Here is an 18,904-nt window from a genome sequence, read left to right as displayed (position 1 = left end):
TGCTCGGACAACGGCTTTTTAACTAATTTAAATGATAAGGTTTGCGGCTATCACTTGTTTGTTTAATATTACGGGCATGTGGGTTGTGTGATGCTGCATAAACAGATGCGTTTGGAGTTTATTTACCGATCCGCTATGGAGGGGCTTTTCTTTAATCTGTTGGTGGCTGTTTTTTTTTTTAATTTATATTGCGTCTTCATGTACACATGATGTTTGACTTTTTTGAGCAATTCGTTACGTTGGGCTTTTGTATAATTTGATACTAGCTGTTATTTTATTTATATTGCGTCTCCCGATGCTGTGTTTGCCTGCCCAGCCAGCTCTCCAAGGTTGCTATTTGTTTCTTTCCCATCTGCGTACATCACTTGCGGGATACAGGTAAATCTGCATTCTAGAGTTGCCTTTATTGTTTTGAGGCCGGGCGCAGGGGCTGCTCCGATGTTATCAAGGCTGCTATCCCACTGCTAAGGCGGTGCTGCACTCACTGCCTTGTTTATATTTGTTTTAGTTCCGTGATGCTCCGATCTTTGCCCCTTCCGAGTGGAGCTTCCGAGTGGAGCTTCCGAGTGGAGCTTCCGAGTGGAGCTTCCGAGTGGAGCTTCCGAGTGGAGCTTCAGAGTGGAGCTTCCGAGTGGAGCTTCCGAGTGGAGCTTCAGAGTGGAGCTTCAGAGTGCAGAGTGGAGCTTCAGAGTGCAGAGTGGAGCTTCAGAGTGGAGCTTCAGAGTGGAGCTTCAGAGTGGAGCTTCAGAGTGGAGCTTCAGAGTGGAGCTTCAGAGTGCAGAGTGGAGCTTCAGAGTGGAGCTTCAGAGTGGAGCTTCAGAGTGGAGCTTCAGAGTGCAGAGTGGAGCTTCAGAGTGGAGCTTCAGAGTGGAGCTTCAGAGTGCAGAGTGGAGCTTCAGAGTGGAGCTTCAGAGTGGAGCTTCAGAGTGGAGCTTCAGAGTGCAGAGTGGAGCTTCAGAGTGGAGCTTCAGAGTGGAGCTTCAGAGTGCAGAGTGGAGCTTCAGAGTGGAGCTTCAGAGTGGAGCTTCAGAGTGGAGCTTCAGAGTGCAGAGTGAAGCTTCAGAGTGGAGCTTCAGAGTGGAGCTTCAGAGTGGAGCTTCAGAGTGGAGCTTCAGAGTGGAGCTTCAGAGTGGAGCTTCAGAGTGCAGAGTGGAGCTTCAGAGTGCAGAGTGGAGCTTCAGAGTGCAGAGTGGAGCTTCAGAGTGGAGCTTCAGAGTGCAGAGTGGAGCTTCAGAGTGCAGAGTGGAGCTTCAGAGTGGAGCTTCAGAGTGCAGAGTGGAGCTTCAGAGTGGAGCTTCAGAGTGGAGCTTCAGAGTGGAGCTTCAGAGTGCAGAGTGGAGCTTCAGAGTGCAGAGTGGAGCTTCAGAGTGGAGCTTCAGAGTGGAGCTTCAGAGTGCAGAGTGGAGCTTCAGAGTGGAGCTTCAGAGTGGAGCTTCAGAGTGCAGAGTGGAGCTTCAGAGTGGAGCTTCAGAGTGGAGCTTCAGAGTGGAGCTTCAGAGTGGAGCTTCAGAGTGGAGCTTCAGAGTGGAGCTTCAGAGTGGAGCTTCAGAGTGGAGCTTCAGAGTGGAGCTTCAGAGTGGAGCTTCAGAGTGCAGAGTGGAGCTTCAGAGTGCAGAGTGGAGCTTCAGAGTGCAGAGTGGAGCTTCAGAGTGCAGAGTGGAGCTTCAGAGTGCAGAGTGGAGCTTCAGAGTGCAGAGTGGAGCTTCAGAGTGGAGCTTCAGAGTGGAGCTTCAGAGTGGAGCTTCAGAGTGCAGAGTGGAGCTTCAGAGTGGAGCTTCAGAGTGGAGCTTCAGAGTGGAGCTTCAGAGTGCAGAGTGGAGCTTCAGAGTGCAGAGTGGAGCTTCAGAGTGGAGCTTCAGAGTGCAGAGTGGAGCTTCAGAGCGGAGCTTCAGAGCGGAGCTTCAGAGTGGAGCTTCAGAGTGCAGAGTGGAGCTTCAGAGTGCAGCTTCAGAGTGGAGCTTCAGAGTGGAGCTTCAGAGTGGAGCTTCAGAGTGGAGCTTCAGAGTGGAGCTTCAGAGTGGAGCTTCAGAGTGGAGCTTCAGAGTGGAGCTTCAGAGTGGAGCTTCAGAGTGGAGCTTCAGAGTGGAGCTTCGGAGTGGAGCTTCGGAGTGGAGCTTCGGAGTGGAGCTTCAGAGTGGAGTGGAGCTTCAGAGTGGAGCTTCAGAGTGCAGAGTGGAGCTTCAGAGTGGAGCTTCAGAGTGCAGAGTGGAGCTTCAGAGTGCAGAGTGGAGCTTCAGAGTGGAGCTTCAGAGTGCAGCTTCAGAGTGGAGCTTCAGAGTGGAGCTTCAGAGTGGAGCTTCAGAGTGGAGCTTCAGAGTGGAGCTTCAGAGTGGAGCTTCAGAGTGGAGCTTCAGAGTGGAGCTTCAGAGTGGAGCTTCGGAGTGGAGCTTCGGAGTGGAGCTTCAGAGTGCAGAGTGGAGCTTCAGAGTGGAGCTTCAGAGTGCAGAGTGGAGCTTCAGAGTGCAGAGTGGAGCTTCAGAGTGGAGCTTCAGAGTGCAGAGTGGAGCTTCAGAGTGGAGCTTCAGAGTGGAGCTTCAGAGTGGAGCTTCAGAGTGGAGCTTCAGAGTGGAGCTTCAGAGTGGAGCTTCAGAGTGGAGCTTCAGAGTGGAGCTTCAGAGTGGAGCTTCAGAGTGGAGCTTCGGAGTGGAGCTTCGGAGTGGAGCTTCGGAGTGGAGCTTCGGAGTGGAGCTTCGGAGTGGAGCTTCGGAGTGCAGAGTGCAGATTCAGAGTGCAGATTCGGAGTGGAGCTTCAGAGTGGAGCTTCAGAGTGGAGAGTGGAGATTCAGAGTGGAGATTCAGAGTGGAGAGTGGAGCTTCAGAGTGGAGCTTCAGAGTGGAGCTTCAGAGTGGAGCTTCAGAGTGGAGCTTCAGAGTGGAGCTTCAGAGTGGAGCTTCAGAGTGCAGAGTGGAGCTTCAGAGTGCAGAGTGGAGCTTCAGAGTGTCAAGAGCAATGCCAATAGCTCTAACTTTAACAAAGGCAAAACCATTGCATTGTAAATGCTTGTTATTTTACCGAATCACATGCTCATGCTGCTGCCTGGTTTGTCTACATGCACACAGGCAGAATCACTCGGTACAAAATGGCTCCTGTTCACTCGTCAGTACGGTCTTGCGCCGCCCCACCTTCCCCCTGCCAAATACATTCATTCCAAATACTGCTTATTTTCATATCAGACTGACTTCTCACATCTGGGATAGCAGGGGCACCTTCCACAGTGATTAGTGCTTCACAAAAAATAATTCTCGGCTAGCGCTCAGAAGCCTTGAAGCTTTGATTGAATGACACTGCAGTTTGATGCCCCGCTCGTTTTTTGATGCTATGCGTTCCAGACACTGATTTTATTAAGACTCACTTGGAGCTCTAAACTGTCACTTGATCTTTCTTTGGGTCATTTCGTTTGCCCGGAAGGACTAACATATCTGTGAAACCCTCTTCTTTTATAGTTTGAGCATCGTCTTCGTTTAGCAGGATAACATTATACATTTGAAAATACAAATATCCGGGAAGAGCAGAGAGCAAATCTCCGCGATGTTGGGCATTCTCCTATCATAAAGGAAGCGTGTTGGTGGGACCTGTGGCATCTAACGCATCATTTAACCCTATATGCGTGGGCACCTACCACAATAATGTATAGGATGAGTTTGTTCCGTTCCCGTTTTTAATTTGATGTAAAACTCAAATCACTGCACACTCTCTACTACACACTCTCTACTACACACTCTCTACTACAGTCACTACTCTCTACTACACACTCCCTACTACAGTCACTACTCTCTACTACACATTCTGCTACACACTCTCTACTACAGTCACTACTCTCTGCTACGCACTCTACTCTCTACTACACTCTACTACACACTCTCTACTACACACTCTACTACACACTCTCTACTACAGTCACTACTCTCTGCTACGCACTCTACTCTCTACTACACACTCTACTACACACTCTCTACTACACACTCTACTACACACTCTCTACTACAGTCGCTACTCTCTACTACACACTGTACTACACACTCTACTACAGTCACTACTCTCTACTACACACTACTACCCACTCTCTACTACAGTCACTACTCTACTACACACTCACTACACACTCACTACTACAGCCACTACTCTCTTCGACACACTCTATACTAGACACTCTCTACTACACACTATCTACTACAGTCACAACTCTCTACTACACACTGTACTACACACTCTACTACAGTCACTACTCTCTACTACACACTACTACACACTCTCTACTACAGTCACTACTCTCTACTACACACTCTACTACACACTCACTACACACTCACTACTACAGCCACTACTCTCTTCGACACACTCTATACTAGACACTCTCTACTACACACTATCTACTACAGTCACTACTTACTACACTCTCTACTACACACTCTACTACACACTCTACTACACACTCTACTACACACTCTACTACACACTCTACTACACACTCTACATTACACACTCTACATTACACACTCTACATTACACACTCTACATTACACACTCTACATTACACACTACATTACACACTCTACATTACATACTCTACATTACACACTCTCTACTACACACTCTACACTACACACTCTACACTACACACTCTACTACACTCTACTACACACTCTGCTACACACACGCTCTACTACACACTCTACTACACACCCTCTACTACTCTCTACTACTCTACTACACATTCTCTACTACTCTACTACACACTCACTACTTTCTACTACACTCTACTACAGACTCTCCACTCTCTACTCCACACTCTCTACTCCACACTCTCTACCTCAATCTCTCTAATTCAATCTCTCTACCTCAATCTCTCTACCTCAATCTCTCTACCTCAATCTCTCTACCTCAATCTCTCTACTTCAATCTCTCTACTTCAATCTCTCTACTTCAATCTCTCTACTTCACATTCTGTATTACACACTCTCTACTACACACTCACTACTCTCTACTACACACTCTCTACTACACACTCTACTACACACTCACCACTCTACTACACACTCACCACTCTACTACACACTCACTAGTCTCTACTGCTCACTCTCTACTACACACTCTCTACTACACACTCTCTACTACACACTCTCTACTACACACTCTCTACTACACACTCTCTACTACACACTCTCTACTACACACTCACTAGTCTCTACTACACACTCACTACTCTCTACTACACACTCACTACTCTCTACTACACACTCTACTACTCACTTACTACTCTCTACTCACTCTCTACTACTCACTACTACTCTCTCTACTACTCACTATTACTCTCTACTACTCTCTCTACTACTCACTCTCTACTACTCACTCTCTACTGCTCATGACAATGCCATTTATTTATCTGTTTCCAAAACCAACACATAAATAAAACATTTGTCATTTACAATGCCAAAAGCGCTAACTTTTGCAAAGGCGAGACCGTTGCATTGTAAATGCTTGTTTTATCTAGTGGCAAAACAGTGGAAAGACTATTTGTCTAGATTACACAGAAAATCTAACCATAATATGGCTTTTTGTAAAAAAAATAAAGCTCAAGACTTGTCTTTTTTTATGCAGTTCGCAATTTCCTATATCTGCTTTTCTGCTACGGTTCTACTAGTGTAGTAGAACATATACAATTCCTTTTCTTTTATTATGGCAGATGTTTGAGAAGAATTGGTGTGCCTTGCATTTGAGAGTAAACAATGAAATTTAGAATGTGTAAACTTACCTGAATAAATCGCTGGTCCTCCTTATCTATACTTAAAAAATCTTCAATGAGGAGAGGTGGACCGTGGGTCACAAAATTCTGGTTTGAACAAACGGTATTGGTGTCACTTGAACTTTGGAACTGAAACTGGCTTTTGCTGGAATCTGTTGTTAAACATGCATCATGAGAAGAGGTTTGGAGAAAAGTTCTGACACCATTGATGTCGACAAACTGAGGGGCAGAAAGTGGACCGAATTTTACGCTGGATGAATCACAGAGCCTAGATTTCCTCCAGTGGTGAAGCCTCAAGGCCAAAACAAGAATTATCAAGAAAAAGAACAAGAAGGAGACAAATGTAACGGCAATTACCAGATACAGTGTGAGGTTTGACTCCGTGTCTGTGGAAGCTGAAGTGTTACTTATATCATAAAGTATTTCTGGCACACTGTCTGCCAAAACTATGGTGACTGTAACAGAAGAAGAAAGGGCAGTATGCCCATTGTCCTTGACTAAGACCACCAAAAATTGTTTAACAACATCTTTTTCCATAATGTGTCGGGCTGTCCTAATTTCTCCATTGTGAAGACCTACAGTAAACAGACCCTGGTCTGTGGACCTCAGCAGCTGGTAGGAGAGCCAGGCATTTTGCCCAAAATCTGCATCAACAGCGATCACTTTAGTGATAAGGAAGCCTGGCACAGAGGAACGAGGAGCTATTTCAACCCCAGAGGAGCCGTCTGTCAAAGTTGATGGGTATAATATTTCAGGAGTGTTGTCATTCTGATCCTGTATTAAAAAAGTTATAGTAACATTACTCATCAGAGCTGGAGATCCTCCATCCTGAGCATTCACATGGATTTGAAATTCTTGAAAGTTTTCAAAGTCGAATGACTGAAGTGCATAGATGATACCAGATTCAGAATTAATGGATACATAAGCCGACAATGGAGTTTCTCTAATGTACCCATCAATGATGGAGTAACTGATCTTGGCATTCTTATCCCAATCCAAATCAGTTGCCTTGGCTGTAAAAATTGAAGTGCCTTGAGGTAGGTTTTCCAATATGTAGGTGCTATATAACATTTGCTGAAATATTGGTGGATTGTCATTTTCATCTGTAATCTGAAGGTTTATGGTCTTGGTTTTGGATAAAGTTGGAGTCCCGCTGTCTATGGCAGTGATTGTTATGTTGTATTGTGAAACCTGTTCTCTATCCAAAACGCCATCAGTTACCAAACTGTAATAACTTCCAAGTGATCTATGCAACTGAAAGGGGAGATGAGGTGGCAGAAGGCATGTGACCTTCCCATGTTCACCTGAATCCCTATCGTATACCTCCAGAAGAGCAATGACTGTACCCAGCGGGCTGTTTTCCGGTACCGGATTCAGCACAGATGACATTAATATCTCCGGGCTATTATCATTCACGTTAATGACTTGTAGCAAAACTTTGCAGCGTGAAGATAGAATGCCATCACTCCCTCGGACTTCAAACTCATAAACTTCTGACTCTTCAAAATCCAGATTTTCAATCAAAGATATTTCTCCAGTTTTAGAATCAAGTTTGAGTTTTTGAACAACGTTTTCCTTCATTTTGCTGAAGGAATATGTTACTTCTGAATTTGATCCCCGGTCAATATCAAGAGCTGTGACGGCGCCCACAACAGACCCCTTTGGCACATTTTCAGACGCAGTGAATTTATAAACAGTTTGACTAAAAACTGGTGCGTTGTCATTGAAATCCTGCACATTGATCTGTATCCGCATGGTGCCTGATCTGACCGGATCCCCTCCGTCCGTGGCTGTGAGGATCAAGCTGTGAACTTCCTGTTCCTCCCGGTCCAGTGGTTTCTCCAGGACCAGCTCTGCATACTTCGTGCCATCTGTACTGCTTTTTACGTCCAGCGTGAAGTGTTTATTTTCACTGAGTCGATAGTTCTGCAGCGAGTACACGCCCACATCTGCATCGTGGGCCTCGGGCAGCACAAACCGGGTGCCGGGGACAGTGTTTTCAAGCACTTGTAATGTTATTTGATCATCAGTAAACGAGGGGGAATTGTCATTAATATCCCGGATCTCCACTTCAACGGCATACACTTTCATAATGCTCTTCGAAATAATCTCTACGTTTAAGTGACACTGAAAAATGTTCCCGCAGATATTTTCTCTGTCTACCCTCTCATTAATATATAAATGTCCGTTGTTCACATTGAGAATAAAATACTGCTTCCTACCTCTGGACACAATCCGGGCTCCACCTTCTGATAACTCCTTTGTATCCATCCCCAGATCCAGAGCCACATTCCCAACAAAAGAGCCTTTCCTCATCTCCTCGGGGATGGAATAACGCAGCTGCCCGGAAGCGGCTCCACAGACTGTCAGCAGCGCAACAAGAAGCAGCAGAGGAGCCCCGGAGTAACAGCGCCTTGAAGACTGAGCCCCGGAGTAACAGCGTCTCGATGCCTCAGCCCGGGAGTAACACAATATCCGTGTCTGGGCTCCGGAGTAACGTTCTCTCGGTGCCCCAGCCTCCGAGTAACAGTCCTTTGGAAACGGACCCATCTGAGAAAGAGACGTCCCTTGGATCAGTGACAACGGAATGTCTCTGTGCAGTCTGGAATGAACGCCCAGTCCCAACTTCACCAAACGTAGTCTGCAGTGAACTCGGATTTTCAGCGACATTCTATTATAAGTGAATGCTGTACGCATACCACGTGGTATGAAGCAGATCTTGGTTTCCCTTTTCTAGTTGGTGAACAGCGGCACTCTGTGTCCTAATCAGTAACTGCCTGCTATCACTAAGCACCGTCCTGCTACTGGACGCGCCAGAGAGAGATGCTTTTACTTTCGCTCTCATTAGCGGGAATCCCCGTTCTAAGAATTATAACACAGGTGCTCGCCGACTAGACCATTAGCTAAGAGGTTGGAGGCTAGAGTGAAGTGAGGAGTTTGTGGGCTACATTTTATAGACATCCGTTTAAACAAATGACTATCTGGTACTTTTAAATGAAATGCCATGCTTCTTAAGAAAAATGTAACAAGTGCCTACGGTACAACTCACCGTGCTCAAGGCAAGATTTTACAATTTTAGAGGAAACACAGTACATCCCGTGGCTGTACTCGGGCAGACCCAAACACCGCCTTATAGTCCACCTCGAAGCGCCAATGCTGCCTAGGAGTGCACGGCGTGTCAGCCAATGACGTGCTGTGCTCACAACAGCAAAGTTCACACATGCACCAGCGGCGTTTCGGGCTGTTTTCGTTCACAGTCACTACTTGTGACGTCATTATGGGTGTGCCCGGTCCAATTTGCAGAAGGTTTTTATATAATGCATTTCACAAAACATTCATGCCCTGGAGTGAGGGGGTGAGCGCCCCCTGCGGGTAGTTCATCACGGGCAGCCAGCCTGCTCCAATAACCTTGGGTGAAAGTTGAACCACTACCTCAGATTTTACGAAACGCGGGCTCTTTAGAGCAGGGTGGAGTCACGTAAATGTGAACACAGTCGCACTTGGGCGTCACTGGTCCAGCTGGTCCGTATTTTGAATCAATGGTGAACGTTACATATCATTGCTCATAATATGCAGCTTTTACATAGTCTAAGCAATTTTATAGACTCTTTTTTGTGTTTAAACTGCGATTTGCCAGTATCCTAATAAAGACAGTGTTATTTCACCAACTTTAATTATTTTTAATCACCTATATTCAGTTATAACTAAGTGAACGATTTCTGGCACGCTGCCTCTCCTCTGGTCGCAGATAGTGCAGACGTAAATACCCCACTGCAGGTGTTCTGTTTAAGGAGAGTGAGTCAGGTGCCAGCCGGAAATGTAGGGTTGAGGATCTTGAGTTCCGGCTGAAATCAGAGGAGAGAACGTTCTCTACGTCTTGAGGTTGTGACGTAGTACATTGACCCATTATCCCCACCATGTGAGCACCATTGTTGAATTACCATGAGCCTGTTTGTGCTACTGACTGCGGCGTGTGCTCTGCGGGGAGATGTCTGTAGGAGGGCCGTGTATGGCGTCCTGTTGTCCTGGTAACCACTGCTTCCGGCTCATTCATTAGGGGTGCGGTCACAGGGTATGTGTGTGCTTGGGATCATTCAGAACTGATGGAGGCAGATCAGAGAGCACCTCCTGCTTTGGCGGGGGTCTCTCGTTTATCTGGAACTACATGTGCTATAAAGAAACCCCTTTTATAGCTCCCAGAGGCCGGCGTGCGCCATGCGCCTGAAAGCGCGCATGTAAATATTGCTTGTCATTCAACTCGTGAATAGGACGCAAGTCGCTCTGCCGTCTCCAAATCGATGGCCTACATAAAATGTTTTAAGAAATAAATGGCATGTTCGTGAACTGGTACAGGTCTATTGATGATTTAATATGCTTACACACCACACGGCCCCATAGAAGGAAACAATGTGTGAGAAAGCAGCTTGTCAGAGTTAACCTTCTTCTTCAGATAGCCTGACCTCCTTTTTCTAGCGTCACACATGAACAAGAAAGTGCCCGAGTCAGGGAAACATACCTTGAAGTACTCATGTGAAACAGTGTTCCGCCGAGAGACATCTGGCACTGATTATGACACTGTCCAATGTATCTATATACTTGGTAGAGTTGGGTGGACATCGATGAAAGGGTGCGGGGTTACGATATCAAACCAAAGCAACAACAGCGCTAGTCACCCTGGACCTCATAGAAGTGTTTCAATGCTCTGCATTTATCAAAGGTCCACGTGGACATGACAAATAGACTGCACAACAGATAGTCGATATGCTCCACCCACGACATCACTTCAAACCAGCCACACAGCATCCCCTCCCTCCCTTCAATCTTGTGAACACCCAGTTTCTCTACGCGTGGAATCTGAAGATAGAAGGGAGATGGCAGACTGGTACCCAGGCAGAGATGCTGGGCCGCAGTGCATCTGTGATTTATAATGCACGTAGGCTACGCAGCTGCTAATGAAAGCAAGTCAAATTCATGTGCATCAGATGAAAATCAACACATAGAGTTAGCTGGCCGGACGCTCTCAAGAAACCATGTCAACTAGACTACCAACTTAATGACACGCGTGAACACGGCGCCTAAACTAACTTGCTTTATGTTCGCCTCCAGCAGCTGTCCCACGAGCCTGTTATCCTTCCCCCGACCCCCTCCTCGTTAGGTGAAGCCCGTCCGAAATAAAGTTCTATGCAGCTTAACAGGCGGTTTGTTGTGCTGCAAGTTCACCTAGGAGGGCTCTTGGCACTAATGACAGAAAACAGATATTTGTTGCTATCCAACTCAATGGTGCTCATCACTTTAGCGGCCTGGGAAAGCTAAAATACTGATGGCATAGGCGACACGTTTCACAAATCCATGCATGAGTGAAGTGCAGCTCCAGTCCATTTCTTTCCTTTGAATTCTGGGACTTGTAGTCCCGTTTCTTAATAAAATAAACAAGCCCACTCGCCCCAGAATTCATAGAAAAAACGGGAATTGGAGCAGAGCATCACGCATGGACCAGGGACACTTGGCAGGGCTGTGGTGGAAACCAGGATTTCAACATGCGATCACGACACACTACATCTGGCGTTGTATTATTGACGGGAAAAAAGGCCTATTGATTCAGAGAGGCCACCATTTTCCTTTAATATGCCCTTAGGCACCATACACCCTGGTCACATAGTGGGAAGTAACTGAAAAGAATTACCACGTATTCTGAGGAATGTGTCCTTTGTACATACAACTGTTCTGCAGGAAGGTGGGGTATTTGCGAACTACAAACTGCAGAGCATTCTACAGCATGGCGCCATCAGCCCTGATGCATAAAGCACCGTGCATAAGATAACTAAATGCTTGAATGGCTATTTATGAAATAAAATACATACATGAATAACTCAAATGTTCCCCCTTTATTTTTCATTTGCTCAGTTTAATGACAGCCGTAGAATTGGAGCCCAGGAGACATTTGATAACAAAAATAACTCCGAGACAGTACCCAGTGACTGATTACAACGAGTAAAAGTCTATTTAGACACTCACTTTTCTCACTTGCAGGAGACCACTACCCTGAGTTTGCACCAAAGTACTTTTGGAATGAGACGGTGAAAATGCCGTAGAATATGAGTATTTTATTTTCCTAATATGGGCGAGCTGGGTGTTTCACAGTAAACATAGCAGGGAGTTCTTTAAGCGAAAACAGAGGAAGCAGGATTGTTTTTATGCATAGAGTTCCCTATCTGGGAAAAAGGATTGTAAGAGCATTTTGGGGAGTTTTTGAGGGGCTGCTGGGCTATGTTGACTATAAAGTCAAGATAGAAGACGCTTTGTAACATTAAGATTACTATGAAACATAGACATCCAAACGCAGTCAACAGCTAGAACACTTGCACACAACTGCATATCTAAAGCGAAGAGGCCAGTCTTGGGTTTACAAACGCTTAAACCACTGGATGTCTTTTACACTACAACTACAGATCCCTCTACTCATTAAAATTATCTTACACATTTCAGTTATAGACTAGGATCGGAAAGTACATTCTGCACAGGATCAGTCCATGAAAATGGAAATAAATACACTGAGGCCTAGCTCTTTAACGGTAACACAAACACAGAATTGTATTCAATCTCTGCCCTTTTCAATTTGAATTTTGATAGAGACCAACAGTGCGAACCAGCAAATTTAACATCGATTAATCATCTCCATCAGGTCTACAATTATAGTAAAGGACCAGGTGAGCTTAGAATTCTTCACATGCATACTGTAAAAACATGGCTATGAAAAAAAAAGCTATGAACAAAGACTTGTACATTATCCGTCATTGATAAAACTTTGAAATTATACAGCAACTGTATCTATTTTCAGATGCAGTGACAAGACCACACGTCGTTGAACATGCTGTAGTAAAAGGAAGTGTAAACAATCTGGATGGGCCTCATAGGAATCAAGTTGCCATTTCCAGTAGTTTCTCCAACACACCCATTCGTAAAGCCAAGAACATTTGCTGAACGTTTTTGCCTTGGTTTGAGAAAAGTAACTTTACTTCACCCACAAATCACAACTATGGCGACCTCCTAGGAGGAGGACAGTGGCAGAGCCCTATTTTGGTAGATGGATGAGAATATTAGGGCAATATATAGAAAAGGACCAGGGTCTAAAGATTCAAACATTACAGATATCAGGGGCTGCACTTCTCACTCACACTGGAATATTTGAATGGGTGTTCCAAGTTCAAGTGTCTGTTTCTTCTGCTTTTGATCTAAAGAGCTCTAGAATCACAGTGTAATCAATTATAGCCACTTTTAAATACTGAAAAAAGTATGTAAACATTTTTGCAATGTGTCAATTGTTATTATCTGATACTGTGGCATATTTCAGTCAACAAGCTGTATCATAACACAAATATACACTTGCCAGCTTATTATTCACAGCTGACATTGCAGAAAAGCCAGTGTGCGGTGCAATTAAAAAATTGCTTAGCCAGAAAACTTACCTGAAGTAACAGCTGGTCCTCTTTGCCTATACCTAAAAAATCTTCAGTCAAGAGGGGTGGTCCTTGAGTTTCAGAAGTCTGGTTTCCAGAAAGAGTATTTGAGTTGCTTGTACTTTGGAACTGGATTTTCCCTGATTCTGTTGTTAAACATACATCACGAGGATAAGCCTGTAGAAAAGCTCTGACTCCATCAATACCCACAAAATGGGAGCCAGGAAGTGAATTGAAGTTGACTTCGGATGAGTCATTGAACTGAGATTCTCTCCAGTGGTGAAGCCTGGTGGCCAAAAGAAGAATGATCAGGAAAAGGAACAAGAAGGAAACAACAGCAACAGCAATCACCAGATACAGTGTAAGGTTCGACTCCAACTCTGTGGATGTTGAAGGGTTACTTATATCATGAAGCATTTCTGGCACACTGTCTGCCAAAACTATGGTGACTGTAACTGAAGAAGAGAGAGGAGATTGAGCATTGTCCTTCACTAACACCACCAGGAATTGTTTTACAGAATCTTTTTCCATAATAGGGCGAGCAGTCCGAATTTCTCCAGTGTGAAGACCTACAGTAAACAGTCCCTGGTCTGTGGACTTCAGCAGCTGGTAGGAGAGCCAGGAATTCTGACCTGAATCAGCATCAACCGCGATCACCTTAGTGATTAGATAACCTGGATCGCAGGAGCGAGGAGCCATTTCAAGCCCAGAGGAGCCATCTGTGGGCGGCGATGGGTATAATATTTCAGGAGTGTTATCATTCTGATCCAGTATAAAGAATGTAACAGTGACATTACTCATAAGTGTAGGAGAACCGCCATCTTGAGCTTTTACTTGGATTTGAAAATCTCTGAACTGCTCAAAGTCGAAAGAATGAATAGTGTATATGACACCGGAGTCAGAATTAATAGATAAGTAAGAAGAAAATGGTGTACCTTCAATGTGTCCATCAATTATGGAGTAACTGATCTTTGCATTCTTGTCCCAATCCAGATCTGTTGCTTTGGCTCTAAAAATGGAAGTGCCTTCAGGTATATTTTCCATTACAGAGGAGCTATAGGACAATTGATGAAATACTGGTGGGTTGTCATTTTCATCTGTAATCTGAAGGTTTATGGTTTTTGTTTTAGACAGAGGTGGAGTTCCACTGTCTGTTGCTGTAATTGTTATATTATATTGTGGAACACGTTCCCTGTCCAAAACACCACTAGTTACCAAACTATAATATTTTCCAATTGATTTATTCAACTGAAAGGGCAGATGAGGTGACAGAAAGCAAGTGACTTTTCCATGCTCTCCTGAATCCCTATCGTATACCTCCAGTAGAGCAATGACTGTACTTAGCGGGCTGTTTTCTGGTACCTGATTCAGCACAGATGACATTAATATCTCCGGGCTATTATCATTCACGTTAATGACTTGTAGCAAAACTTTGCAGCGTGATGAGAGAATGCCATCACTCCCTCGGACTTCAAACTCATATAATTCGGACTCTTCAAAATCCAGATTTTCAATCAGAGATATTTCTCCAGTTTTAGAATCCAGTTTGAGTTTTTCTACAATGCTTTCCTCCATTTTGCTAAAGGAATATGTTATTTCTGAGTTTGTTCCCTGGTCAATATCAACAGCTTTCACGCTGCCCACAACAGACCCCTTGGGCACATTTTCCAGCACACTGATCTTATAAACAGTCCGATTGAAAACTGGTGCATTGTCATTCACATCCTGCACATTGATCTGTATCCGCATGGTGCCTGATCTGACCGGATCTCCTCCGTCCGTGGCTGTGAGGATCAAGCTGTGAACTTCCTGTTCCTCTCGGTCCAGTGGTTTCTCGAGGACCAGCTCTGCATACTTTGTGCCATCTGTACTGCTTTTTACATCCAGGGTGAAGTGTTTATTTTCACTGAGTCGATAGTTCTGAAGAGAGTACACGCCCACATCTGCATCATGGGCCTCGGGCAGCACAAACCGGGTGCCGGGGTTAGTGTTTTCAAGGACTTGTAATGTTATTTGATCATCGGTAAATGCGGGGGCATTGTCATTAATATCTTGAATCTCCACTTCGACCTCATACACTTTCATAATGTTCTTTGAAATAATTTCTACATTTATTAGACACCGAGCTACTTGCCTACACAAGCTTTCTCTGTCAATCCTTTCATTGACATTTAAATGTCCATTTCTTAAATTAAGAGCAAAATACTGCTTCCTACCTCTGACTTCTACCCGGGCTCCTCCTTCTGATAACTCCTTTGTATCCATCCCCAGATCCAGAGCCACATTCCCAACAAAAGATCCTTTCCTCATCTCCTCGGGAATGGAATAACGCAGCTGCCCGGAAGCGGCTCCACAGACTGTCAGCAGAGCAACAAGAAGCAGCAGAGGAGCCCCGGAGTAACAGCGCCTCGAAGACTGATCCCTTGAGTAACAGCGCCTCGAAGCCTGAGCCCCGGAGTCACAGCGCCTCGAAGACTGATCCCCGGAGTAACAGCGCCTGGATGCCTGAGCCCCGGAGTAACAGCGCCTCGATGTCCGAGCCTCGGAGTAACAGCGCCTCGATGACTGAGCTCCGAAGTGACACCCTCTCGGTGTAGCGGCCATTGCAGGCACAGTAAGTCCCTCTAAATATCTGCAGCACTGTACGGTCTGGAAAGGACGCCCGGGGATAGACTTCAACCACGGAGAGTCTGCAGCGCACTGAGAGGATCCGCGAGTTTCCCTTCTGACGAGGAATGCTGTGTTTTTCCCACGTGGTTGGGTTCGTCTCTTCGTGTGTCTTCTTCTGTGGTGGATGAACAGCGGCGCTCAGTGTCCTAATCGGTAAATGCAGCGGTTCCCACAGAGCAGGGCTGCTGCTTATGTTACCCACAGAGGTGTTTCTGCTTTCAGTTTCATTGGCTAAAGCCCCCACATCCGAGATGCAGAAACAGAAGAAACCGACCCTTCTCTCTCTATTTATGAGATTAAAGTTCCCAGTCTATCCAGGACCTCCGTGGAGTGAGTAATTTGTTACACATCCTAATTTAAACCAGATAACCAGTTCTTACATTGATATCGCATTTCCAGCCTTGTAATACAAATAGTTTAACAAGCGCAGAATATACAGGTCATGCGATTGTTTTTCGTGTTTCTAGCAGTAGATTTTAAGGTGTCACAACGCACACTACGCGACACTGCGGCTGCCTGCAACGTTTAACCTGCTTCCGTTATGGGGCAGTCTAAGCACACGAAAGCACAGCGCATCCAATAATGAAGTGTGTTTCCTTGCGACAGCCGCGATTTACTTCCTGAGTTAGGTACTGTGGATGGTGCTATTCGTTTGCAGTTGTCTATGTGAAGAAACGATCTGCTTCTGCTGAGGATCACCGGTGAAAATCAACCTACTTGGAGCCGGGACACTGAGCGTACGACTGAGCATCATATCCTTGCCCCACCACTCACCATCGGTTTGCCACCAGATTTGCAATGTGCAGCTCTGTCCCCGGAGAGTGGAGCAAAGACGGAACGAGCTGTGCGGTCGAAGAACCTGCGCCAGAAACACGTGCGAGTTCAAAGCGAATGAAACAAAGCACCTGGTGTCTTCTCTCCAGGGGCACAGGTGACCAGAGGGGCACAGGTGACCAGAGGGGCACAGGTGACCAGAGGGGGCACAGGTGACGAGAGGGGGCACAGGTGACGAGAGGGGGCACAGGTGACCAGAGGGGGCACAGGTGACCAGAGGGGGCACAGGTGACCAGAGGGGGCACAAGTGACCAGAGGGGGCACGGGTGACGGGAGCGAGCAGCGCACACCAAGGCTTCATGACCAAGGAAATGAAAAGGGTTATTCCTCATCACAGCGCGACCTGAGGCAGCTGAGACCGAGGGAAGGCAGCGGGATGGAGGAAGGGTGCTCTCAATGAGACTGACGGCCCCTGACTGCATCTTGCGCTAAGTGTCCCCCAGTGGGACATGGCTGACTTACAATCCTAAGGTGTTCAGCAGCTGATGCGGTGTAAGATCCAATCAAACACATTCATTTCCATTCCTGTGCGGAGCCCGGGTAGAACATAACATTCTGGGGAACTTTATTGCCGAGAGCCCCCACTGATTTGCTCACACTTGCAAAGTCTTCAAACTAACCAGAGACGGCTGAAGCGGCCGCCAATCAGAGCAGCGGCCTCGTTTTTAATGTCACATAGAGTTCATTGAGAATCAGGGACCAGGTGAACCCTTGGCTCAGCACTGCTGGGGGCGGTGAGGGGAGCGCGCGCATAGAATTCACGGGAGGAGACGGGGATGATGATGATGATTTAACTTCACCATTGAATCAGCAGCAACTCCTGAAAGATGGAGACCGGCCCTGTCCGCCTCACCACAGGTCCCTAAAAACTGGGGACTAAAGCACAAGGCCGCGCGCCTTTTATGCCCATTCAGGGCATACAATTTATCCATTTAACCTGAAAGTTCTCGGAGTAAGTACATTCTTTTGAGACAGAAAGAGGCAAGCATTGCTCAGTTTCAAAGCTGAACAGTCTGAAAACTGAGAGAAATAGCGGGTTAAATCAATCCATTTTACTCTCGGCAGGTGCGTAAAACAAGCATAAGCAAAGAACAATATGATACGGTTCCTGCGCTTTATGCCAGCGGGACATCCCAGGCACGGGAGCGGGTCCTGTACATTTATTGGTGAGTGGAAACGGTGGCCCTCATGTCACTCTAAAGTCCACCAGTGATCAGGGGGAGTGAACCGGTCCTGGTGCCGCCCACACTCCGCGTGGTGCACAGCAGCCACTGGCCCCAGCAGACGACGCTACCTGTGGAGGAAGGGACAGATATTTAAAGCTGGTGACATTCCACGAACTTCTACCGATAGAACGGATATGAGATATAGAGGCCCAGCAGAGGTCAAAGGTCACACTGAAGGAGGTGGCAGCAGCCTAAGCACATTACTCTATAAACTGCACCTATGTAGCAGCGCGCGATTATGTCAAGTCACAAATGATACTGGAGCACAGCACACAAGACAGACTTTGTTTCTAGCCTCAAATTATGTTCACATTAATTGGAGAAAGCTGTAATAACGAGGACTGTGCGAGAGGCATTCTTTGGAGTGATCTTATTAGGTGCTGCATTCCCAAGAGATTTGTGATTGGTCTAATACAAAGGTTTATTTGATTTACCTCCAAACTGGTAGCTAGCAGTGAATGTCGATGCAATGAAGTGGATTAAGGTAAAAAAAGACATCTTATAAAAGCAGCTGCCACCTCGGACTTGTCTACGTTTAAATGCAATGCGTATATGTGACGCCCTCTTCTAAGTTGCGTTCACTCGTTAATCTTTTCGACGCTGAAACTACTGAGCTAAGTAAAGTCACTTATTCCAACCACCATAAGTCAGACACCGAGTTCACCTCAATCTTCTACTTAAATATTGTGCGCATGTTGTCTGTCTGCACGTGGAGTACAAAGTACAAGTCCTGCCGCAAATACAAATTCAGGCCCAGAGTAGTAGCCAGTTAAGACTGTTGCGTCACGCTACATCAGCTATTCAGCGTGAATACTGTCAAACACCATTAAATACAAGAAAAATTAATGTGCACCTCACAATAAGTGACACTGAAAAAACAATGTTAACTACATCAACCACCCTGATGTAAGGATTAAAGGCGCAAACCAGGCTGACTGCCATGTGTTGTTGGTAGTAACTGTTTCGAAACTCG

At 45.9% G+C, this 18,904-nt stretch overlaps 1 protein-coding gene and 1 pseudogene across 9 annotated transcripts in view; both read right to left on the bottom strand.

Annotated features, from left to right (window-relative positions):
- LOC144769402 (protocadherin gamma-C3-like) overlaps window positions 1-18,904 on the bottom strand; it is a 917,178-nt gene that overhangs the window by 425,162 nt on the left and 473,112 nt on the right. The gene's annotated exons all lie outside the window — the stretch shown is intronic.
- On the bottom strand, window positions 5,676-8,359 carry LOC144767221 (protocadherin gamma-A11 pseudogene; annotated as a pseudogene).

This window comes from Lissotriton helveticus, chromosome 7 (genome assembly GCF_964261635.1).
Source record: "Lissotriton helveticus chromosome 7, aLisHel1.1, whole genome shotgun sequence".
Classification (NCBI taxonomy): Eukaryota; Metazoa; Chordata; class Amphibia; order Caudata; family Salamandridae; genus Lissotriton; species Lissotriton helveticus.
This window is presented reverse-complemented; position numbering and strand designations above follow the sequence as displayed.